Source organism: Anomalospiza imberbis, chromosome 8 (genome assembly GCF_031753505.1).
Source record: "Anomalospiza imberbis isolate Cuckoo-Finch-1a 21T00152 chromosome 8, ASM3175350v1, whole genome shotgun sequence".
NCBI lineage: Eukaryota > Metazoa > Chordata > Aves > Passeriformes > Viduidae > Anomalospiza > Anomalospiza imberbis.
The window spans coordinates 609,615-636,434 of record NC_089688.1 but is presented as its reverse complement, the minus strand read 5'-3'; the positions used below and the strand labels follow the sequence as shown (position 1 = coordinate 636,434).

Below are 26,820 nucleotides of genomic sequence, written 5' to 3'. Positions count from 1 at the left end.
GGAAGAGAAAAACTGCAATGGAACATTGTGAATAAAAATATCACTTTTGTAGAGGTGGAACTTTCAGCCACTCAGCTACATTCTTTCAGTGGTAGCCAAGAAATATGGAAGTTTTTAATTAACTATTGGCAGAGGAAAGCAGAACTGAAATCCTAGTAAGTCCTAAATGAACCAAATTGAAATGCATCCTAGTGCCTGATGGGACTTACAGAGTTTTTGTCACCAGAATTCAAAGAGTATTTTATAATTTATTATAAATAAATTATTATAGAACCATTAACAACACTTCTTTTTACAAAGGTATGGAGACTAGTTTGCCTTTATATAATGTGTGTATCATCTTCAGGGTGCCCTTACCAATTTATACATATCCTCAGAAGCCCTTCAGAAATGTCTTTTTCCCTGTTGTCTTTTTCCCTTGTACCATGTTTACATATATATTTCAGCATAAATTGGTTGCATAAGCATAGTTAAATTCAGGTTCATGTGGTAAAATTCAAGTTAATCTTAGCAGTATCCAGGACTGGGTTGATACTTCACCAGCCTGTGTTTCCAGAGTTTTGCTATGCAGAAACTCTGCTGAGTTTTTTTACTGAAATTCTGTTTGTAAAGATCAGGTCATGCCCATGACCCAGAGGAAAACTCACTTAAAAGCAGAGGGTGCCATTCAGATTTTTCCTCAATAGAGAGGAACTGAGGCTGGAACAGATGAAGTGAATGATCACCAGGATGATGTGGGAACAGAGAACCTGTCTTATGAGACAATGTCGTGTGCAGCAGAATAATAAATCACATGAATAAGCATTATGGGGCTTTGCCCCAAGGAGAGAGAACAGCCATTTACCTGAAAAGACCATCTACTGCTAATTCCAGGGAACATTTTGTATTTCATTCCTCCATCTCATGAGTACATGAAAGGCTCAAACAATCAATCAATCAAACCTGTGCAGAGCTGTATTATTGATTAAACCTTGCTTCATGCTTCTAGTATTGAACTTGACCTGAAGAAACCTGACCTCTTAATGAAGTTTAGCCATATCCTGAAACAAAACCCCCCTTATTCTCTGTTTTTATTACTTTAAAGCGCCGTTGAACTGCACACATGAAGAACACAGACACACCTGGCTGCTTAACTTGTCCCCAAGTTGTACTAATGCAGGCCTCTACTTGTGCCTGAAACGCCCGGTTCAAACCCAGCGAGGGAACGGCTGTGCAATGTCCATTCATCAGTGGCTGTGCAGTCATGGGGGGCCAGTGCAAGAGTTCAGCAAGCAGTGTGCACATGGAGACTCTGAAGAACACAAACCCTCCTGAAAGGTCTGGGCATTCCTGAACTTTGCAAGAGCTCTTGAGAATGTCTGTATTGATTCAGCACTGGAAGGACGGGAATATTTTGACAGAAAAGCTGCTTCAGCATACAGGCACAGTTTGCTCTGAGCCAGGGAAGATACTGTAGGATGAGGGCACGGGTTCTGTGAAGCTAGGGGAAAGCCTCTGCTTGGAGACCTTGCTCCAGCAGGCTGGAGATGGAAGAACCTGCCCACAGGGAGACAAACACCACTAAATGCCAGAAAGAAAAATGTGGTTACTTGTTCTTCGGGAATTTTGATGATTTGCTCTTCTCCAACAACCTTGCTGTCTGGAATTATACCAACACCAGAGTATCTCCATTTTACCCTGAGAAAAATAGAAAGAGTTGGCTGAAAACACTTCTTCCTCTGTAGCCAGCCCTGCCCTAAACAAATACCAAAATGTTTCTGATAGCTGTCTTGCCATTCACGTGAAAAAAGAATGATTATCACCTTCCTTATGACTTGCAAAACAGAAATGAAGCTGCATAGAGAACCTTTGAAAATAATTTAAAAACACAAATGTTTTTAAAAATATGCATTAAACTAAAATTGTTTGAATTCTGATATGTATTCTTTTGCTTAATGCTACCACCAATACAGAAGATTCCTTTCTGCCAAGAATCAAGTAGAAAAGGAGTCTCTGCTTCCACCTAGTTATACAGTTAATATACTGCTAAAGAAACCTACAGTTGAGTCTTCATTTCATCTTCTATGAAAACTTCTAGATGAGTTTTCCTACTCTCCCAATAGTGTTTCAAAATTACAGAGATATTTTAAATGGTCTTCAAAGTTGATTACATGGAAATGTTAAGCAATGTACCCCAAAAATGGTTATCTCTGCGTTCTTCAGCTGTAAATAAAAATATTTTCCAGCTATGAAAAATCAATTTTTTCCTCAATTGAGGACAGCCCAGTGGCTATTTTAAAGTTCAGTGGGGGTTGGAAGGGAATTAAGATGATGCAAAAATGCTTCTAATAGCTGAATACTGAATATATTTCCATCAGAGATCAAGAATTAGAAGAAATCAATCTAGTATACATTGAATTATAAGATGTAAGCATCTGCTTTTGTGTTACTTGAGACCAATAATTGGTATTTTAATTCTTTAGTGATAAATGTAATTCCTATAAATACAGAACTCAGCAAAGCAAAAAATGCAGTCAGATTTAATTTGGTCATAACACTAGCTGTCCAACACTTGATGCAATTTTTTTTTTCCCTTCAAGAAAATTATTACTTTAATTGAGATCAATTACTTTTTCTTTGAAAATAAGAAAAATCTTAAAAAATACCTAAGCTCTAAGCAATTTGCCAGATGCTTAGTTATGGGCTATTAATGTGAGAGACCATTTTCTCAGAGGCTCAACAAAGTATAGCTGCCCGTGCATCTGGAAACAATCTAATACCCTATCATTAAATTCTTTTTCTCATAATGCCATGAAGTTTCTGCAAATTATTACCTTGAATGCAGTAATTAATCGTATTTAAGCTGTTTTCTGAATAAGCCCTTGATTTAAAATTTGAGAAGTCTCTAGTATCTGGAGGAAATAAATTTGGTTCTTTGGATATAGTTGGGCTGCATCTTGCAGATCTGTTTCTTCAGATTGTGTTTCTTTATAAAACTGTGATATTGTTTCTTCTCCCCCCTCCTTGTAATAGTAGAAGTGGTGTTGTATTGTGAGGTTGCCAGTCTTGATGGTTGTAAAATGATGTTTGTGGGAATGTGTATGTTCAGTATAGGGGGTTGTTATCTTGTTGTATGGGAAGTTTTTGTAGGGTGTAGTTATTTTGTTGTACAGAATTTTTGTAGGGTGTTGCTATTTTGTTTTATGGAAGTGAGTGTGTATGTTTTCTGTCGATGTAGGGAATACCTCACACGTTGAAAGCAGGTTTTCTGTGGGACAGCAGATCTGCAAAATCTAGAGACATTTACCAGGCCCTGATTCAGTAAAGCTAAGCTCCAAATGAACATTGATTTTATTAACATTGCATGTCTGAAGCATTATACTGATGTTTTAAAAGAGATGCATTTCTTAGTTAGCTTGTGGAAAGCATCTGACTTGTCTGTCTCTCACAACAGGGAAGTCGTCTTGATATTTATTCCTTTTAGTCTGATATTTCTATGAATTATGAATGTCAGCAACAGTTCCTACACAGTGATTGCCTACAATTATTTCATAAGAAACTGATACTAATCCAATTGAAGTCAAAGGAATTATTTCCACTGACTCCCATTGACATTCATCCATGCCCTAAATTCTTAATAACCAACAGAGTAGTCTTTGTATAGCACTGTAGGAATAGCTACAAAGAGTAAAATAATCTGCTTTCAGTATTTATTATATTAACCATTTGGCTCTGGCTTTACTCAGTGGATTAGTTTAAAAACTGAAACTACTGGCACACTAAACTGCCTTGAAACATGAGGGTATCATTTAATGAAAAATCTAAAAGAGATTACAGTTAAGGAGGCTTCCTTTCCTCAGACCATCTTCTTAAGTCTTATTCATAAATGCCAATGCTTATCAATTAGGTCTATATTGTAAACTTGCAGTCTAATTTTGATAAGCAAACTGAAGTTATTTTGCTCAGAAAAAAGGGATCACTACAGCAGCTGGGCTGAGATTTTCTGGACTTTGTGTGAACCACTGCTATGGTAGAAACACTCCAACACTAACACACTGTGTCTCAAAGACGCAAAGAACGTCAAAGAGATGATCACAGAGAGCGTAACCCTAAAACATGTTCAGAAAGAATAAAAAAGCCACAAGATACATTTAAAGATTTGGTGCATGAGCAAAGCAGACAATGCTTTAATAGTAACACCGTATTTTTTTAGGATAATTGCCAACCTACTCATGACAGCTTTGTATTAAGATGACTGTTTTCTTGCAGGCACTCTGGCTAGAATAAGCAACCTTTCAGATGGGAATTACATGTAAGCCAGCTAAGACAAATGCACACGCCACATGAAACACCAGACCAGAAAAAAAATCCCTCCCTCTTCTGTGGTAGATTAAAACCCTTGGCAGATGAGGACGACAAAGGAGCAGGGCAGATGCAGCAGGAAACTGTTTAACTCTTGGGGCAGAACTGGACAGGCTCACAAGTGGAAGTGGCCCATGAAGAATCAAATGCAGAAAAAGCAGGGAAAGAGGGTGTCCTGCCCTGAGCACAGCTGGTACAGGTAGGAGGTGTGGATGGGGAAAAGAAAGGTTATCATGTGAGGGTAAAAAGGGAAGGAAGTTTATCCCTGTGGTAGTGGGATTTTGAAGTTTATGTTTAAGAAATTGTTTAAAATATTGTAATGGTTTATTCCTATTCACCCCTGTTCAGTTTTCCTAATAGTCTCTCCCCAAAGTTTTCCACCTGTTTTCCTGCCTTTGCCCATGTTAGTCCTAGTATATACCTCCCTTATTTCCAGATCCTGCCCTGTCCATCCTCCAAATCCTGCCCCTGAAGCTTGTCTGTCAGTATTTGCTACACCCATTTATCTAGAATCTTCCTTGTCAGTTATGATATTTCCTTTCATTCATTGGTTTATTAAGGATGCACTCTCCCCTTCTCCTTCCCTATTGGTTTTATGTTTACATATATCCACCCCATACTCCTCCTATCTAGCCCTTGATTTGTTGTTAGGCTGTCTCTGCCCTGGGGACAGCCCCCCTTTAAAAGTTGCCATTTTTCTCTACTTCTTGCCCTTTTGGCCTCTGCATTCCCTTTGGGTTGTTGCTCTGTGTCACCTGTGCTGCTCCCTGCGTGGGAAGAAATAAAGACAGCTCGGAGATGCGAGCAAGGGTCCTTCCCTGTCTCCTTCGCCTCAATCATTCGACGTGGGTCAACTCTTGCCAGCCGCTTCTGTCGGTAAGGGACCAGAGCTGCGGCCGAACCGCTGCCCTGTGCATGTGGGTGGCTGGGGCGGGGAGCAGCCGCTCTTCGGGGAGAGCGGGTCGGAGCTGGCCGGCAGCCTGAGCCACCCCCTTCTCTGCAAACGAGCCGCGGCCTCAGATCCCCTCTCCTGGCTCTGGTTCAAAAGGGGAAGCTCTAAACTCTCAGCTTGTCCTACCTCAGCGTGTGCTGCTTTTCCCTATGAACAAAGGCAGAAATTGATAAATGAAACATGGTCGTCATCAAAGGCACAGAGCCTGGAGCTGTCAGGGTTCTTCAGAGGTCATTCAGTCCCTCCCTGAGCAGAAAGGCAGCAACAACTGCTCCTGAGAGGGGCTTGTATCACCTGTTCTTCCTGGGTTCCATGGGACCCAGCCATCTCAGGGCAGATTACACCAGTGCTCATTCATCCCTGCTGAACAGCCTAATCTCACGCTCAATGGAGAGTAGGACTGGTTTTTTCTCTATGAAAACCAATCCAATTTGCACATTATATGTTTGCATGAATTACTGACTGGAGGGTGCTGTAGCAAAATTACAAAACTAGTGGTTGTGGATCAAGCAGAAGTTCCCATACTGTTGCTGGAAGGAAAGGATATGGTTGAAACAGGGAATTAAATAAGTGCATGAGGAATTTAGAGCAGGGCTATGGAAATTGGGAAGAGGCCTATTCTCAAACAGCAGATGAGAAAGCCTGGCATTTTGCACCCCAGGAACTGGTGTCTAGTACACAGAAATAGCTAAAAGGAAAAGGGGCTATCAACTTGCATGACGGAGGTGACCTAGACAAAATTAATATAATCTCCTTCCCAGACTTTCAGTGCTCAGAGCCGTATCAACTTTACCACTGGAAGTTACTTAAAACACAAACACTTTTGTTCCGGCATTCCCAGCTCAGCACACCTGAATAGAAATTCATCCAGTCCCAGAGCAAAAAAGTGAGCAAAGATTTTAATGGGCCTTTCAAATGAAACAGCTGCATATGCATCCTCATATAAAGAATCACCTTGAAGAAATGATCAAACACTTGTATCACTATAGAGTAATTCCACACAAAAGGTTTTGTTGTTTCTGATTAAAGTGTAAAGTGTTAGCAATGCAGGGTGAAAAAATGTTCTCCTAGAAGAGAGTGTTATTGTCTTAATTACAAGAGATACAAAATACTGGCACAGATTTCAGTAGATACCCTTCATCTGTGTACTGTTTGCACAGCAGCTTCTGCCAAAGTGGAGAAAGAAGAGACAGAAAACAAGAGAAAACTGCATTCTCAGAAAAACAGAGGAGACATCCCTGGACTTCTAAAGCACTTTGCTAGAACCTAGAGGCAGTGGCACAGAGAGATAATGCCACATCCCCATAAACATTCCCAAAGTAAAGTTTATCACCAGCCTCTGAAAAAAAATGTAGATAAGATAAAGCCAAAACACCCCTCTGCCTAGGAAAAAAATATTTAAACCATCTGGATTTTTCAAATAATCTGACTTGAAAATTTCAAATACAATTCAAGAAAAAATTCAAGATGGAGTTTCAATTCATAAATTAAATCCCACAGATTTGGTGTCTGGAATTGGGCTGTTTCTTATCATTTGCATTCAGTTCTCCTGCCACAAAGAAGCAGAGGATATAAAACAACAAAGCCAAGAACAAAAATTGCTTTCTGAAGCAATTCTGCCGAGGATTTTCTTTTCTATTCCCTCCTGAAATAACAAAATGTATGTGACATATGTAGATTTCTCGTAGAGGCATTTTGGTCTGAATAAACTCAGCTGTTTTAAGAAGAGTAGCATTAAAATCAGTAAAAAATAGTAGAATCTACTGAGACAAAGCAAGAAGCTGCCATTTCCATGGATGAGGGCTATACTGCAAAAAAACACGTTCACAGTTAGGAAGTAAATATGTTATCTTTTAGAAGGTTAGGTATTATTTTGCCTTTTGTTGTTGAGGGTAGGACAGTACAAGCAAAAAGCCTAACAAGTAACTTTGTTCCACACAGGATGGGTGGATCATTCCCTGCCTGTGGCTTGCATGTGACCAGTTCATTATCAGGAAGTATTTGGGTTTTAAACCTCAGACTTCTCTGTTACCACTGAACCCATGACTGCATTATTTGCTAGGAAGAATTTCCACAGATTTTTTGTATGAATGGTCATAAATTTAACACCTGTTTCCAAGACCATGTTCCAATATTTATTCAGCTCTGTTTCCATGGACAGACATGCCTGGGTACCGACAGGCCTGAACCAGAATGTTTTGGAAAAGCTAATGCAGAAATGAGTTAGTGCAGCCTAGTGCATGGTCTAATCCAGGTGAATATTCTTCGAAAACACGCTCAGCAGGACTGACCACGTCATAAAAGGCCCTGATCCTGCATGATTAAAGGTAATGGGATCTTTGTCACTGACTTTCAATGAGCATTGGAATGAGCCTCAAGATATCAGCTATCAAAAAGGGCAGCTGCTTAAAATTTTTATTGCTCTTTTACTTGAGAGCTATCAGAATAAAACATACATAGCCATACAGAGATGCAAAAGTGCCCACACACAAAGTGTTAATTTTTCTGAGGCTTTTGTAGCTGCAAACATCTACAGATTCAACAGATTGTCTGGGAAGCACTGCCAGAATTTTACATTACCAATTAGTCTGCTTCAAGGACAGTGGTTTCACTGCTAGCACCATAAAAGGCTGGCAATTTCACAGACTTGGATCAAGCCCCTGGTATTTGCTTCACTGTGCATTCACTCAGGATGCCTGGAAGCTGCCTGACTCTCCTTTTAGTTCAGCACACCTGTGGATTTGCCTCTTCTTAATAGCAAGAAACCTGAACCTAAGAGATCGGGACCAAACAAGTCTTGCAGCTGATTACTTTTGTCAGCAACTGCTTTAATACAGGCCACACACTCAGGCTAAGAGCTGGGCTCTCAAGTGTGCAATTGTAAAAGGGAGCAATCCAACGCCTGAAAGTTCTGGCTCCTTCAGGAGACCTCTACTTACAAGGTAAGGAAAAACAGCTGAGTTCCCAGCTCAGCACTACAGGGGAAAGGTGAATGGATTTGAGCCTCTTTGCAAGAGAAGCCAGAAACACTGTGTTAAGATTTACTAAAGTAAACTTTAGTTAATGGAATGTTTGTTAATGGTCAATAGACACAGTATTTTAAGTAGATGAGGAAAGAAGTGAAGGGACAAGAGACAGGTTTTTCCTCACTCACTTTCTTCAAGTGTTCACAACATGTTTAACCATCCTGTTCATTACCCAACCCTAGCTACCTCTCAAGGATCAAACTAACAGCTTAGCTTTCTCCTCCTATCCCATCAGTCACTCCTTCCACCTGAGCTTTTTTGTTTGGTTAATTTTTAGGCTCAGGCTTCCCGGTTCATTTCTTTTGTCCTTGAAAAAGTGAAATAAACAGGGATAGAGATACTTTATGCTGATCAATGAAGTATTCCCAGCAGTAAGCCCCCAGTTCTCTTCCAGAAACTGGGGGATGTTGAAAACAGTATTCATAACTTAACAATGGCAGACATTGGATGACTTGAACATCATATGAAATGCTGGACTGTATTCAACTCTCAGCCCTGTTGTCCCCTTTTGATCTATCATATAGCAGTGTGTTGCTACATCAATAACATGGCATATAGTATTGCAGACTCTTTAAGTATGGTCTTACTGTAAAACTCCTTTTGTTTTGATGCCTTTTGTGTTCCACTATATTAATGGAACATTAGTTCTACATTCCTTGCCAGAAAACTAGCAAAACCAGCCTGTTTCACTACAAAAAAGATTTATCACTAAAATGATGAATACTATGGTTTTAAAGCATGCAGGTCGCCCTGTTTAAACCCCCTGACTTTTATAGCATTTTTTCCAGTTTTGCTTACATTTCAAGGGATGAGGATGTGCAGTTTTCACACCACTTCAGTTTATTGTTCCTTCCTTTCACCCTCTCATCCATTCTTTCTTCCATGAGATACCTGTTTATGGTATTTGTATTTATATTCATAACAACATCTTAATCATTAAAACACATCCCCACAATTCTGCTGCCTTTGCCGTCCCCTCAGATTTGCTGTTTTGGGATGCAAAGCAGTCCCTGTCTTTTTTCACCACCTCAAGCACTAAGCATATGAATTAATACACATGGAGGAACTCTGGAAGGGTGCTGACAGCTGCTGGAACTGTCCCACATCCATAAAATGCATACACCATCACTAGCCAAGAGAAGGCAGAGACACTCAGATTGCTGAGGATCCTGCTAATGCAGGATGATGATGAACACAAACTGCCTAGAAATTCATGCTTGGCTCATGGAATCTGACCAGAGAGAGACCATGCTGTTTCTGAAATGTATTTTCAGTAGGGTTTTTTATTTCTGAGTGAGTAGGGAGTTGTGAGCTATTTATGATGTACCTTTTTCTTATGAAGTGCAGGAATGTATTACCCAAAGGTTATTACTTCAAAATATGAAACGGAGCTCTGTAATCATTCTCATTCTCAGTCACTCTCCTTCATTCGTGGCAATTTGCATTAACTGTGCATTTTTATTTTGATTTTTAGATACACAGTTGTTTACCATTTGCATTACATTTTATTTCTAATATCCATTGATGGGGTCTTGATCATAGTGTTGCATGAAATTTTGACTTGCAAGCAATGTAGTATACATTTTCATGGTAGCAATTACAATATGTTTTCGAGGCTGACATGTTTTTAGTGACGACTACTGAAGAAATCTCTCCGCCAAATATCTTCAAAGCAAATCCCTAGTTCAATGTGAAAACCAAAACTAGTGGATTTCAATACAGACTTTCAGAGATAAGCTAACATATGTTTTATAACTGCTCTCAGTGATTTTTTCTTATGTTAACTTACCCATATACTCTTTTAAATCTATACCTAATTTTGTAACCTACAAGTATGCAAATAGTCTTATTGGCCTTGACCTTTCACAAGATTGTATCTGTATGCATGTTTTAAGGCAACTATTCTAAAATCTCAGTGCTCAATACTACAAGGTTCATGTTATGTGCACTGCTTCTTTCCTATAGGTATTGGAGACTCATCTGCTGAGAGTGACAACAATTTCTCAGAGTACAGGAAGAGGGCAGAAATAAGATGCCTGGAAAACACTGTGCAAACCATACTGAAAGGCAGAGTTACTGGAATGGCTCAAGACTACATTTCATCAAAATCTCAATCTCCTATGTATTTTATATATATAGTGAACGTGGGGAAAACTCAGCATTTCTTGCTCTTCCTGTAGTCACCTGCTTGGCCTGGCTGGATTTTATGCAAAGTGTGCATCCCAGATCATCTTTCCAAAACTACCTATCAGATCCTATTAACAAATTAATATGCAGCCTTATGTATGCAGAGAAAAAAAAATAAAGGACCCAACATCCATCATTTGTATATTTCCATAAAATATCAATTCTCAATTTAAGGAATTTAACTCCTTATTTTTATTTCTGAAGTTCATAGCATGCCCAATAAATCTCTGAAGGATTTGACCACCCACTGCACCCCTTTTTATGGCGGAGTCAGATGGATAAGCAGAAGAGCTGTGGTTTTGCTAAAACTTAAGTATGTGTACAAAATCCAAACCCAAATCTGTGCCTCTAAATAAGCCTGTAAACAAAACCCTGCAAAACAAACTCCCACAGCATGAGCAGAGATTGCATACAGTAAGTAGAATATTCTGCCCCATTTCAAGAGCCATGAGCACTGCTGGTCATCCCCTTCTGAAGGATAACTGCTGACTCCAAAGAGGGCTCTGCACTTGTCCCTGTGCCAACGCTGTGCACATGCGCTGCACACACATACCATGTAGATCTGCAAGCACTGCAGCTTCCGTAAGAGGCGCGCTTAACAAGAACTCAGGATGTTTATTTAAAGTGTAAAAAACTCATCCATTTTCATTATTCCGTGAAACACAGACAAGATGGGAAATGGAGAGGTTGGCTCAGGTCTAATGTACCCATCTGCTGTAGAGCAAGGCTCAGGCTGGTATCCCTGAAAGGCAGTGACAAAGAAGGAGTGCTCATTCAAGAAGACATAGCAGCAAGACAAACTATCGAAATTGCAACAATGAGGATGAATTGCAGGGAACTCAGATATATGAGGGAATGAGAAACAACTAACGTGGCTACAGAGAGATTACAGAGAGTGCAATGCATTCTGTGCAGCTGCTGAAGAATCGATTAACTCCTCATGTGTTTGAGCAGCACCTCTCCAGCACTGCCAGTGCTCAAGTGTCCCAGTATCAGCATCCACCAACAGGAGAAACTGGGGTGGAATGCTGCTGTCAGCCCTGGAGCAGAGATACATTTAATCCAGATTTTGTCCTAAGCATGCTGTCATTCTTTGAATATTGGCATCAATACTAAGAGTTTTTGCAGTAGGTGAACTATAATATCAATAATGAGCTGCAAAGTCTGGTATGAAAATTGCCAGCTTCAATATTTTTCTCTTCTTTCTGGAATTTTTAAAGTGAAAACCTAGTTGAAAATATTGAACTATGTTTTCACATTTGCTGCCAATGAAAGAGCACAGAAGAGCTTAATCTTTCAGGATGCTAATTGTTTTTTAAAATTAGATGTTCAAAGATAAAGTTAATGATTGTCTTTACAATTTTTATAGTAATTGAGACATTAGTCATAGATGAAGATTTGCTCAGGGAAGAAGAACAGAGTATCCCTCTGTGGGTTTTATTTCTCCAGAGAATAGAGATTCTGCTTAATGAAACTATGGAAGGGTCCTGAGTATAAAGGCAAGGAGTAAACAAAATTTTAAAAAATTGTTTTCAGAGCACAGTAAAAATTGATAAATTGCTTCCTCTCAGGTATTTTGCTTTACAAAAATGTAAAGATTCTCCCAATACCCTGGTAGCTGACATTCAAAACAAAAACAAAGAAATCCGTTTCTTGGCCTCTAGAGATTTCTAACAGCTCTGCCATCCCCACACCCCTTTCCCCTGCCCTCTGCCTTTTGGAAGAGTTTGTGAATTGTCAGCTTACCCCCTGAAAAGGGCACTCTAGGACTCTACTATAAGACTGCCCCTTTTTAGGAGTACCTCAGTATTCTGGCTCCATATCTTAATGGGGTTAACAACCTCATTTTCTGCAAAAAAGCTTCTTCCAGCTAAAATACTGGGATTTGTTCTGAGCACTCTCATCCTCTTTTTCCTTATCTTCAGTTTCTTTCGCTGCAACAAAGACTGTGCTGAAGCCTCACTCTCTTTCACTGAAGAATTTTAAGGCTTTTATCCTAACCTACCATGACACTGAATTTTGGCATTTCTAAAATGTCCAGTTCATCCACAGAACATCCTTTTGAGGCTGGCTTCAACGCATTACCCATGGTCTAAGGATGAGATGCCTCAAAGTAAATAAATCACAAATTGTCATCAGGCTGCAGGATTAAATCGAGCTGAAATGCACAGAATGAGGCTGTGACCAGCAGGGCTGGGAACTAGAGCCAGGCAGCAGCTCAGTCACTATCCTGATACCCCAATTGTACACCAGTCCACTGAAGCCATTTTATTCAGTTTACTGGGTACTACTCAGGCTGATTTGGGCTTTAGAACAGCAAGAGCTGTTCTGATGACAACAGAGGTGGAGAGTGACCTTTGAAGCCTATGCAGAATTGCACTTTACCTTTTGGAATTGTGCCCACATAAGTCTTTCTTACATTTAAGTGATAAAATTACTGCTAAATTTTGTATTTTCTTGATAAGTGTACAGAAAAGGCTTTAGTATATTTCGAAATGATGGTGGTTTCTTAAGGGAGTACACTATCTCCTTTAAAAAATTACATTATTTTCTTAAGAGGATCTAGAAATACTGTGACTGTTGTCACCATCCACTACTGTGCTGAGAGGCAAAAAAATCATGCAGAAGCTTGTAACTCTTGAGTAACTGATCAACAAATCATATTAAAACTGTTCCAGAGAGTGATGTGCAACCTCACAGTTAAATATATTTTCACTGATTTCAGCAAGTGGTACTTTGGGGCATTACTTACTGGAAAAGAATGTCAGCAGTAAATACTTAATAAATTAACCTGTTATTCCACTTGGACTTTTAGTAGAAAGTAACCAGGTAAGTTTCAATACTTTCTGCTTTATAACTGACAAGAGTATTCAAAGATGAGTATTTGCAGTAAGAATTTATTATCCTTTCAAGTCCTTATTCTCTTATTTATATCCATTTCCAGCTTTCTTAGTTTGAGTTTACATGTCTTCCACATCCTATCTGAACTAAATAAGAGCACAGAATGGAGCAAAACCAATGCACTGTGTGCTACCTACAAACATGGTATGTACACGTTATGCTTTTTGATTTAATTACACTCTTTACCATTTAACTGCACTCCAATGTCTATATGAATGTTGGTCAAGAACTTCCCTTGTGTTGTCTTTGCCTAACATTTGTATGTTTCATCATGACTTCACAAAGAAAGACTCATAGGCAACAGTTGAAGAAAATAAGTACATTTGCCAAAAAACCTGCTAACCATTAATCAGCTGGCAGCTCCTCAGTACTGGGTAATCTTTGGAATGACACATGTACAGGAAACAACTCTACAGTGAGTCTACAAAGTCATGGCTTTGGGAAAAGCTGTGAAGCAGATTTGAGGATAGTGAAAACAAAATGGTGCAGGTTTAAATTAAGTGGGTGAACCCACACCCACATAGATAAGATTCCCATCCCAAAAAACCAGTGAAAAGGCCTCTGGAGAAGGGTACCACAGATGCTCAGAACATGAACTACTTTGGAAATTACATCATTTGTACACTACATGCTGACTGACCAAAACCTTAAGATAAAAGCTGTTGAAATTTTTTACAATATTTTCTTGTTACTATTCTAATCACTTCCTATGTGAAAAAGTATTTCCAAGTGTTGCAGTATATAAAGAAAAAAAAAAAATCAATTTGTCTCAATTTTTTTTTGTATAATTCTCCAGCAGTGATAAAAAAACAAATCTAAAAAGAAATTCTGATATATAATCAGCTGAAAATGTAATTGCACTTTCAAAACCACTGTGGAAACTACCAGTGCAATATTCAAGACATAAAGGTCTATGACTAAAAAAATTAAAGCAAAAATAAAATGAGAGATCCCAAAATCCCAAAACAAACCAGCGAGGGGAGGAATCATTACTGCAACTCATTAGGTAAGCATCCTTTCCTTTAGAGGCAAGTTTTTTTTAAAAAGAGTGTGCAAGCACATTGGTTCTGATGTATTAATTTAAAATTCTTTCTTTTCTGAGAAAGACAGATATATTACATGATCATTATATTCACTGTGTATATAAGGCTTTTCATTGTGAATCCATATAAATCGCTGTAACAATATATTGATCTTACCTTTTAACATCCACTTTGAATTGTCTGACCAGAAGAGAGAAAAGTAATCTCACTGCTAACACAGTCAATCACTGCCTCCACTGCCAATCCAGTAGAAACTCTTTGTCATTAAAAAGGCAATATCCTATGAATTTTAGGATATTTTTTTAAAAAGACACCACAGGGAGCTAGTGCAGAAACTAGAGAGGGAGATACTAAATAACAAATCTCCTAAAGATAAAACCTGTAATAATATAAATCAATAAATAATTAAAATTAGAAATAGTAATAAAAAGGAAAAAAATTGTGTCATATTTCAAACTTCTTTACAGTTGTTTGATATTTATTTTACCAGTTCTTGTTTCATAATGTATTTTAAAGTTCTTTATGATTAATTTTTAACCAAGAAACACATTTTCTGTAATTTAGCCCGCAGACATTTGCATCACCTATTTCCACTAGTACATTTGCATAAAACCAATTCACCTCTAAAATTCATCTGTTTCAATGACTGCTTTTTCACCTGAAGTCATACAGTTTTGTATGGGATGTAAGCACCTTTCTGCTGCTTGGGGCCACGTTGGAGGGCTTACAGGAGCATATTCTTTCTCTGTCCAAGAGACTCAGCTGATGGAGTGGTATGGAACATCGTGCAAAAAACTGTCAGAGAAAAACAAAAGTTAGCACCATTAAGTGGAAAAAAAAATGTTGTCTGGAAAACAGTGCATATATTTGTCAGGGAAAGACAAAAATAGGTAACAAAATGCAGGAATTTTGCATACTGCATATTTATTTACATATGATAACAAAATACTGCCTTCCCCAATTCTCCTCAACACAGTGGCACAGATCTTCATACTTGAACCTCTTTTAAAATACATTTTCACCATGTTTGTTTAATGTCTTTTACTATACTGGCATAGGACTGTCATCAACTGGGGTATATTGAGAATTTAGAAATTTCTAAAATAATATAAATAATATTAACATATAATGTCATCTGGTTGATGTTTTTTTTTTAAATCCATCTTTAAAAAATAATAGTATTTTCGCCTTCAAAAGGCCAAAGACAAAATACAGGGCACTTTTCTAGGATTTCTACTGATCCTACTATTACTTCCCCAATAGTTTAAAAAAAAGTTGTATTTTTAAACCATTACTTGCTTCATTATTTTCAGAAGTCGCTTTCAGTGTAGAGAACTGTTTTTCAGAACTTCACTTATATTGAGATTATTCATCATAAATCAAGAGAATATGAATTTGATAAGGTTTCTTGTATGGACTAATTTATCCTTACTAATAATTCCATTAAAAGACTCAGTCCAGCTTCCGTTGCAGTCAATGAAATAATGTGTGACGTGACTACAGAAACCTGAGACTAAACGAGTGACTAAATCTAGAAGCCAGCCAGGGGTGTTGTGACAGCATGCCAATCTACACCCACTGCCCTGCTAAATGGCAGAGGAGCTGCCTCGCCAGGCTGCAGGAATGCAGAGCGGTGCAAACCGTGGTGCCTGTGAGAAGCCATCTGAGCAGAGACGAATGCTGTCGGCTGTGACGGGATACAGAGATACTCAGAACGGTGCTGTGAACACACAAGGGTTCTTCCAAAACTGTAAGAGCAGAACCAGCAGGAGTCTGAGAGGAATACAATGAGCATTGTTAGGGAAACAGAGAGTCTCGTGCAAACACATATTAAATGGTGCAGTTCACCTCAGTGATTAATTAATTTGGGATCTGCCAGAAGAACCCAAAGCGATGGAGTGTATAGGCAGAGTAAATCAAGTGCTCTCTCGCAATACAGACAAGAGGCATTTAATGAAATCACAAGGCTGCATTTAAATACATTAAAAACTGATTAAGTGGATGTTTTAACACAACACAAAATTAACCAGGACAATTCACTGGAGGAGAAGAGCAAGAGATAAGAAAATGGATACTGCAGTGACTGCACTCACACAAAGTGTGTCTGATCTCATGTTTGAGGAAGCAGTCAGCTGCTGCTGAACACAAATGGTGATTTTCCCTCTTTCTCTGAGCTGTCCATTGACCTGTGAGCAGTAAGATGTAAAGCAGTTTCCCCTGACAGGGGAAACTAAAATTGGCCAGCACACTATGCTGCAAATAAGAGTTACCTTTTGTGACGTGAGCTGTAACAGCTGGCCATGTGTCTGCTCTTAGACACAGCGCTCCCAAAGCACTTAGGCTTAGTTTACTGCTTTTTCAGAAGAAAGGGCAATGATGATCACTGAAGAATGACTAAAGGGAACAGTTAAAATTGGCATTTCTTTGAACAGCTAAAATGTATGGACATAAAAAATTAAACCTGCTTCCCTACACACATTAACATGACAGTAACACTGTGCTCAGAGACAAGTTAGGAAGTTACTTAGGCCACAGGACAATAGTGAGAACTGCATAGGGAAAATTGTCCAGCTGGATCCTGAGTTAGGTCTGAGACAAATGCTGCCATGGGCCTGGGATTTGCCAGCTCCAGGCTGTCAGAGAAGGGCTGACTTCTACCCACTGTGAATATATGAACAAATCCTGACACAAAACCAGCCTGAACTGCATGGGTCCCGCTCCTGGGTGACTGCTCAAACCTCACAGGAATTTTAGTTTGCTGTTTCGGCAAATACTTGATATTTCACAAGCCTTCAACAGCTCCCAGAGACCTCAGGAGGGATCTACATTCAGTCACTGGAGGATGGGCCTAGTTTCATTTACAAAGTTAATGGAAATTTTAGGAGTAGCTACTTTCAACAGTACCTTGAGTATGCTCCTGCCTTGACCCTGCCTTACACTCCTTGGTAACGGGAACAGAGAGCGCTTTTACTGCTGCTGCCGCTCCTGGGCCTGATCTTTCCTGGTTTTCAAGACAAAGCTGACATGGCATGAGACACAGCTAATGCCACAGGGTAAATCAGTTTTAAGGCACTAGGTCAAGAAACTCCAGAGAACAGTCCTACAAACCTGAGTGTGGAGGCCTCTGCCCAAGAATAACACCATGTTAGCCCCAGGCAGCTAACACATGAGGAAGCTGTGTTATCAATCATGAAATAAATATACTTCCCCTGGCAAAACTGGGAGATACCTATGTCGAGACAGATAGACAATCAAAATGACAGTGTTCCCATTGGATTTTTGAAATAACGATATGTATAGTGCCACCGCTCATTAAATGGAGCTCTACACAGAAGTTAGAAGAAGCTGCATTTATAAATCAAACTTGGGTTTCTCTAAGTGCCTCTCAGAGCTCAGCTGAAATGCATCCAAGTCTAAGTGTCTGGTTTTATCTTCCTAATCTGACCGGTAAGAAGAGCTAACATCAGGATACAGGAACCTCACTCCCACCAACCAGACTCATGCCTGATATCCAGTCCAAGAGAAAGACAGACAAGTAGATGATTGTTCCCCATAACTCCTCTCACACTTGCCAGATAAGGCTTAGCCAACTAACAGTGGTTTGAACATTCAAAAATAAAATAAAATAAAATTTTAAAAAATGGAAAAAAACCCCAAAACAACAACCTCAAACAAAACCAAAAACAACCCCCAAAAAACCGAACAAAAATCAAAAATCCCAGCAAACCCTCATTTCGAAAGGTTATAGTCAGGGGTCTTTTTGTACACACTCTTTTCCCACTCAGGACTGTGAATAGAAACGTTAACAGGAGTGTTAAGAAGTTTCCCTTCAAGTTGTGACTGTCACAAGCAATGAGAAATCATCTTCAGTCTACAGTGATTTCTTTTAGTTTAAAGGAAATAGAATAAAGGCAGGCTCACTGGGATGCAGCACAAATATTGATGTCTTATTAACATCATAGAAACTCAGAAAACAAAACGGCTGCAGTAGAAAATGAAATGGCTGCTGTACCACACAGCTCTAAGGAGAGAGGCCCTTCTGGAGCATAGTCACATATACCACATTTCATCATCACATATGCCACAAAAAAACTAAGTTCTCTTGCATGATTTATAATAGAGGATATATTCTGCATTTTCCTACCCTGCAATAATCTATAAACTTCCTGGGTTTGGTGCTATTCCTCCCAGCCAGGCAATGCTGCCACTGCTGGCACCAGCTATGATACAGACCATCAAATCTATAGCTGAGCTTTCTGATGCTCCACCCCCAGTGCTGTTTGCATCTTTTTCTCTTACAAAACAACCTTTTGTCAACAGATTTGTCTTTTCTCTTTCCTTCTCTCTCTACCTGGAACTATTTGCTGTCACTGCTGTTCAACAAGGACTTGCATCATCAGGGTTAACATCAAGGCACCTGATTTTATCAGAGATTTTCCACAGGATCCTGTTACAATGCTGGACCACTGGGGTCCAAAATCGGAAAAGGATTATTTTTTCCCCCAAAAGATACAGAGCAGAGAGAAGAAGGATTAAAGAAAGAAAAAATATTGCCTCACATAAATAGTAATCTTTTCCTGCCACTGCTGGAAGCGCCTGCAGGCCACCTGGCTACAGCCTCTCTGACAGAAACCCCCCAGCTATAGCCAGGAACTGCCGACACATTTTCTTTTCTCCTTTTCTTTTTTTTTTTTTTTTTTTTTTTGTGGCCTTCTTTAAGTCAGACTTGTTAAGAATTACCTCTGAATGTTTGTTTTTCAGCTGAGAACACAACTCTTGCCCTTGGAGAAGCCATGTAAGAGCCTCTCCCCTGCCCAGCACTCTGTGCCCTGCCCATCGCTTCCGCCACCGCTCGCTCCTGCTTTGCTGCCAGCCCTTGGCCTCTTCAGAGCTAGCACCTTCCACTCACACAAAATAATACACAGCTCCATCAATTAAATGGAACTCAACCCTAATAAAAGACAGCTTCTTTATTTTCAATAACACAGACTTGGGTTTGATTTGCATTTGGGTTCTTTGTTTCAAAATCTTTTTGTTGTTCTGGCTGCTAGAGTAAATTTTAAATCAAAAAAACTCCATCTAATGCTACAGGGTTCTGAAACGTAGCACTTCTGTCAGAACTGGGTCATGCATCTCACCAGTGACATTAAACAACAAAAGCACTATTTTTCTCCCTTACCCAGTCAAATATGCTCTTTGAGTATGGACTGTCATTCTTTGAACAAATATGCGAGTGTCTTAAAGACATCTTAAACTCTAGCATATAAAATATGGAACATACCAAAGAAAGACTTGCCTCTTATTAATTTTAATTAAAACATTTATTCACTACACCCAGATATTCAGACTTTACCTTATTACACTGATGAATATAAATCTTCCTAGTTTTTTACATTGTAATGGAATGTGTTTAGTGATCAATATGAAACGGGGACCAATCTTAACAATTTTGCAAATAATTTTAATAGTGCAGGTGTTGTTTTAATACAGCTATAATTTCTTTTAATGTTCATGTGAGTTTGCTCTATTTTATATAGGGATTGGAACTTGCATTTCACCTTTTGTGACAGTCATATGACCATTTAGAGCCTTCCTTGTATTTTCCATTCTTGGAATAAATGGAGCTTTATGAATTTGTAATTAACAAACATGGTCCCCTTGACTATTGAAATGTTTCTGAGAGTTAATGAAAGAGACTGTGAAAAATGCCAATCACTTTTTTTACAATTTTTAAAAGTTTAATAATAATAAAATGTTTATAAAAATAGCAATACAATTAGTGTAATAAAAATTTAGAGTTAGGGCAATTGCAAGACAATAAAAAGCAAAGAATTATGGACATCTGGATGTTTTTGGACACTAAGCTGCCAAAACCATGTTTTGTGAACAAAGGAATAACCCTTAAAAACCATACACTGTTGCATATTCATACATACTTCATGGTTATCCATACATTCTATTTAAAACAAGAAACTCTGTCTGGTATATGTTAGCTGCTTCTTTTAATCCCCACGGCGTCTTCGAGTCTGAGCAAGGCCTGAAGAAATTAGCTTTTTTCTGATAAGAGAACCATAAATTCCTCCTCTCTGGAAGATTTAGGTGTTCTGTGACTGTTATAGCAAAGTGAGTATCTCATTCCTTTTAAAAAACGCCCACATACAGAGTTTCTATTTTAACCTTGTGTTATAACCTAGAAATACATTTAACATGCTACTTAAGAGAATTAATACAGCATAACTTTCTAACATTACATATATAATATTCATTGTAATATTTGCGAAAAGCCAATCATAAAATATGCATTTTTCACAAGACCAAAGAACTTGTAATTAGGACAATACTCTTCTGTTTCTGAACTGCAGTAAGAATTGATACAGCAGGCATGCACTAAAGAAAGGTAAAAGTGGTAAGCGTTGTCAAAACAAACTGCATAAACTCTTCAGAGTCTCATATTCTCAGATATGGTATTTCCTTATCTGTCTTCATCCATCTACCAAGTGAAACTAAACCACAATTCCTTGGCTTTGTTTTGACATAAATTAAGAATGAGGCTTGCTATCTTTGAAAAAGTTGATGGAGACCCTAAGTTAAATTTGTGCTGAACTGAAGACAGCAGGTCACTTTGCATTTTCCTGCTGTTTGCCTCCTATTTTGGGGATGTAAAATCATGAACAGTTTGATGGACTTCAGGAGTCAAAGGCTATAGTGTAGTTTTGACCTTGCTATTGCTAAAGAGGAAGGCAACATCTGCTTCATGTTTCCCTTGTGCAAGCTTTACAGCATCTGTACTGAAAACTGCAGAAGTTCTATTAACTTCTGTACTTTATTTACCCACTGGTTTCAAACACACTGGTGGGCCCACTTTCTGGTGGGCCAGAAAGAGTGGACAAAGAACAAAAGAATTGTTGCAAAGTGTTTTTAAAAATCAAACCAGCACCATTTATAAAATATTATCAGAATGATTTCAGCAGTTGGCAAACTGAGAAAATGGTAAACCAGAATAGTACAATCTGTAGGCATAACTAACATTTTCAAACAAACTACTCCGTGAGCTTTGCCCATGCGAAAAAGGTTCAGAACTTCTGAAACTACTGGAAATTCTGCTGACGGTTCTTTCTGCCTGGACTATCCACAGCACCCTGTGGCCTTTCCACCAGAGATGAAGACCTTCGTGCCTGTTCACAGGATCAGCTCCAAACAGATAATCCCATGTAACTCCCTGCCTTCCTTTGATGATTATTCACTACAGTGTTGTCGAGTCACCAAATATACTTTTGGTATTAAAAAACCCCAAAACGTAACTTCTCAACATAAGGGAAGTCAATATACAAGACACAAATTCCCTTTGGACTCTAACACAGAAAGCCTGTCTTCCCTACTTATTTCAGCAGCACAGCATTTCCATTTATGTGTTGCCTCTTGCTTTCTAAAACTTGGCAATGTGAATCCACAATGTAACACAACCTCTCTGTATCAATGAACACAGAAGGTCAGATGTGAATTACAGGTTGAATATCCAATTGCAGGGGTTGCTGCTAACAAAACACTAACAGTTTTATCTTTGAGATGAAAGAGATTTAAGCAATTGCAAGTCCCTGAATAAACACATGCAGTACCTCTGCCCAGGCACATTATACTGCTTTATCAAACTCATGTATTTCATTAAATCTAATAAAATATTTTTCTGCAGCTTGCATAGATCTCTTCCTGCACATCTTCTACAGACATTTCATGGCTGAGTCTGCACATGGACTACTCGTTAGCTTGAGAGGAACGGTAAAAAAAGGCTGGAAAAGCACACCCTGGGTTTGGAGGTGTACTTTACTGCATTAAAAAAAACTGATAATTCTGTTATTAGAGGCTTTTCCTGAGCAATTTAAATTCCAAATAAGCAGAAAGCTGATAAAATTGCCAGCTCATTATAAAAGTACAACTGAAATACAGTAAACATAAAAAACCACCATGTACAGAAATCTGCAATGTCCTTTATTCCCTGCCTCTTTCAACCCTCTCAAGTGTTTTTCATCTTTCCAAGACACATTATCAGATTTCAAACTGGGATAACAGCCCTCTGAAAGGGTTTCATTTGCTGAATAATAATTCTTCCAAACATATTCAGCTGAGTTCTCTCACCAGGTATCTACTAAACAAACAGGATGTTGAAAATACTCTTCTCTGGCAAGCACTCTCATTTTCTTTCAAAAAAGGCTCATGCCCTCTCTCAAACAATTTTTTGAAAGATAGTTCTCGACATGTGGGATTAATCATAGCCCAAAGCTTGCTTCTATCATGTGATTAACTATTTCTACCTGTCTCAAAGGACGCAGGCCAAAGCATTCCAGCCTTGATGCTCTTTGCTCACACCTCATCCCTAAAGGTGTGCAGGATGGAAAGAGGAGAGGGACTGCATCATTCATACTTTATAAGCCAAAGGCCAAAAAGTAGTATGAGGAGCAATTTTTATACAATTTGGTGATCTATTTTGTTTAAGAACTGTCCCAGAATTAAATTTCTCTGCATTTATCATGTCCCAAGGATGCAATGTTTTATGCAGTGTATCAGAAGCTATTACAAGGTTTCTCACATCGTAAACACAGCTTATAATGATCTCAAGCATGATACACACCACTAACAATTTCACTTGATGAAAACTATCCTTATGCCTTTTATCATTCAGGCATATTAGTGAGTTTCCCCAAAAGATTATTGAGGAGTCTAATAGACTAAAAACCTAATTCAACAATTCTTTTACAGTCTTTCAATTAAGCAGTGTGAAATTCTGCATCTAAATGATCCTTCCCTTAATAACTCAGGAATAATCACACCCTCTTGCCCTTGTGCCAGGCCACTAGGGTATTTTAACAAATTAATGAATTTATAATTTCATGAGAAGCTGTACCAGGAGAGAATATATCCTTTGGAAAAAAACCACCTACCTTGTATGAAAGATGTTTGCACTGAAGGGCTTAGACCCTATTCTTCCAACAAGGAGGCGTAAATGAGGCGATTAAAAAAAAAAAAAAAACAGTGTTGTTAACAAGAAATACCACAAACCATTGGAATCAACTTCTCTTTGATCTTAGGGTCATTTTCTAACAGAGTACCCAACATCACTGGAAACATTCCATTACTCAGAGGATTTCCTTCCAGTTAGTTATTTGAATATGACTCTACACCTCTTAATTTCCAGGGAACGAGCAGGTTTTATTGTACTACTTAATGGAAAATGCTTAATGTCCCAGCAGAAGTACTTTCCTCAAGAGTCAGAGAGACAAAGGCTCACAAAGACATTCTGGACCTACAAGCTGGGTGTGAAACGCAGCTCCCCATAAGTGACAGAGAACATAATTCAGCAGAACAGTGTATCAGAAACTGCTGCCCACCTCCTTCACCAGGCCTCACAATCACCAGGATGAGCTACAGCACTCCCTCAGCTATTCTCCTAAAGATTTTGGAGGCTACACATGGATTGAAGAAGAAATGCAGGCAATGCCAGTGGCACACCCAAGATGCCTGCAGAGCAGAGTACCTCCCTGCAGAGCTCCCCAAGCAGAACCCCTGCACGGGCTGCTGGCTCTCTGCCCTCACACGGCTGCACCTAAAGCAGGCACCTGCATCTCTTCCAGCTCAGCGCTGGTTTGCACTGACACTACCAAGTCTCCTTTTTCTGCATGAGGCTCCAGGTTCCACCCGAGACAGGGAGGTTGTTCACAGGATGGTGCTCTTTGGGCCCACCTTCCTGGCCTGGATGACTGCGTGAAGTCATGCTCATTGCTTTGCTCTTCTTTCCAGCATAAGCACATTTAGTCTGGAAAACTCTTTAATAAAGAGCTGTACTTTTTAAGCTGAATGAACTTCTGCCCTTCCACTAGTTCAGTGACTTTCCTCTCTTGCCTGAATGTATTAAGGAAGATATAAGTGATGATAAAAATTACAATAAATTATATTAAATTCTTAAATCTGAACTTTGTATTCTTAAACTATTTTTCTCCCTACCATCATCTCCATCAGCTTATTTTAAATAACCAAATAATTTTCCTAAGAATAAAATGTTTAGCAGTGCTCAGCAAGAGTTCCTTTGCCCTTGTCTAGGCTACTATCAGACTACTTCTTTGTCTTCACACTTCCTTTATTCTATAATAGACCTTGCATTTTAAGTACTTCAGTAGTCTTTTTATGTTCTGCTTTAAAGATCAAACTACAAATTTGTTTTATCATATAAAACAAGTTCTTGCCACAAACCCAATATTATGTTTCCTTTTTCCAGTTACATTCCTAATTCTTTAGTCGTGTAATTTGCCCAAACCATTATCTTGTATTGACATAGTTGGGAAGCTGCACAATGCAAAAAACATTCTATTACTGCACAACATTCAATAAGCAAGCTTTGCTACATTGAATTTTACATAGTCTGCTTGAGCAAGGTCAAACCTGCATTTCCAGTTATTTCCTACATCAGTTGGTGTGATTAAATTCAAAATATAAATCACTGAATTGTTCAGTCTTGAACTATAAGTAAAGCCACTAATAGGCCATTTCCTGTTAATTTTCCACCAGTATAGTGGGACTACTTGCCGAGGAACAGATTTGCAAAATACTGTAAAGATTTTAGATTAACTAGAAGATTTTTCTCTGACTCACTAGTATTTTATTTCTAGATGACAACAGTCTAGAAGGAGTTCATATCCACAAAGTTCTTTTTGCTTAGTTCTTTGAAGTTACTCAGTGAAAGAAGGCCTTGCAAGCCCCCTGGAGTCTGCCTCTTCTGGATGTCCCTATTAGAGATTGCAAAAGTCTTATGAGAGAGAGGAACTACAACAGCCTCTTATTATAACTACCTACACTATTGCACTTCTCAGGTATTTAATGTGTGATTATTGCCATTGGTATTAGAAATCTGAAAAGGGAAACTTTCCAGTTCAATAAATAATGAAATGCAAAAGGAAATTAAATTAATATCATTATGCCAACATTTAACTGAAAAGACAGGACAAAAAGCCCACAGGTATTGGATGCTAAGCTGTGATCTAAAACCCAGGAAATCAAAAGCAAGGATACACACCGCAGTGCAGCTTTTCAGACAGCTCTCGAGGAGTCACTGGTGCTGCAGTGAATGTCCCTTCCAAAAGAAATGGTAGCAGCTTGCTCACTGCTGACAGTGGTTTTCAATACGTTACTGCTGTATTTCATCCGCTTCACAAGACCTCATTTGTTTGTATATGTATTTCCTTTCGGGAAACTTCATGAGGTTTCTGCTGAGCCACTTCACCACCACAGTGTGATTTCCCCTAGTGGCAGCACAGCCAGTCCTCCCAGTCCTTCACCTTCTGCACCCTTGCCATGGGGACATTCTGTGTCATCGCCCAGGCCATGAATGAAGGCACTTGAGAGTGCTGGCCCCAGAATCTGGGGCGTACAGTCCATCTGATCCATTCTCTCCATGGTGCTTCCCAAAAGTACCCCAAGTTTAAATGTCATCACCTGAGAAGTCAATAACATGCTGTCAAGAAAATTACAGCTCAGACTACTTTTTTGGATTTTACAGGAATGCTGTGGCATAGGCTGAGGTGATACATAGCCAGACTCCATTTCTCTGGGGCAGCTTTTTACTGAAAAGAAACTATGAAGCTATGCTTTTTTATCTTCCTGAAACTCTCACCCTGCAGATTCAGCTGGAGTCTAGGCAGTAGGAGTGATAACATCAGTCTTTCTTATCTCATGACATTGATTTATCCCCAGTGCTCTACAGGACACAGAAACCGAATGTAAAACATCATGAAAAAACATGCAATTTAAAAGAATTTTATCACAATGAAAGCATTTCAGAGGGGTATTTGTGTCTCATTAAACAACTAACTGCTGGGGAAGATAAGCTCCTTTCAGCTGAAGGAAGTGAGCAATTGCAAGAAATGTGGCTACACACCTAGTGAAAGATTACTAAAACCAGTCTTCCTTCTAAACCAGAGCATTGTTTCACTTGGGTGTATTTAAACAGCCACAAATCAGCTGTACAAGCTTTTTCCCAGCTCCAATGATTAGATGGATTTTCTCAGATTATCTGTTAAAATTTAAGGTAAGGAATCTCCTGGAGTACTTCTGTTTCTCAAAGTCACTCCTAAAGCAGATTGAAGGATGACAGATCCACTTTATTGTAATTTAAAAATTCTTCCACCCTGACAAGAGGTTTTAAAAAGCTTTCTCTGAAATGATAACAAAACCACTGATAGGAGACTTCCATTTCTCTTTTAAAAGGTAGTTTCTGTGCATTTTTCCTCATGGTTGAAATGTTAGCTTGGCATAAAAGCACTGTTAAGAGCCCAAGTCTTTGTACTAGAATATAGGAATGCTCCTTGCCTTTTGGCCTTCTTCC

The 26,820-nt window shown here is 38.9% G+C and overlaps 2 long non-coding RNA genes across 4 annotated transcripts in view; both read right to left on the bottom strand.

Moving 5' to 3' along the window:
• Positions 1–18,069, bottom strand: part of LOC137477698 (uncharacterized) — a 72,109-nt gene extending 54,040 nt beyond the window's left edge. For 2 of the 3 annotated variants that reach the window (XR_011001143.1, XR_011001144.1), the window contains exons 1-2: positions 17,355–18,069; positions 15,109–15,245 (exon numbers count right to left, since the gene is read on the bottom strand). This is a non-coding gene — a long non-coding RNA (uncharacterized lncRNA). Of the gene's footprint in view, positions 1–1,287; positions 1,537–15,108; positions 15,246–17,354 lie in introns of those variants that run through there. The other variant, XR_011001145.1, reaches the window with a different exon arrangement.
• Positions 1–26,820, bottom strand: part of LOC137477705 (uncharacterized) — a 499,166-nt gene that overhangs the window by 251,331 nt on the left and 221,015 nt on the right. The gene's annotated exons all lie outside the window — the stretch shown is intronic.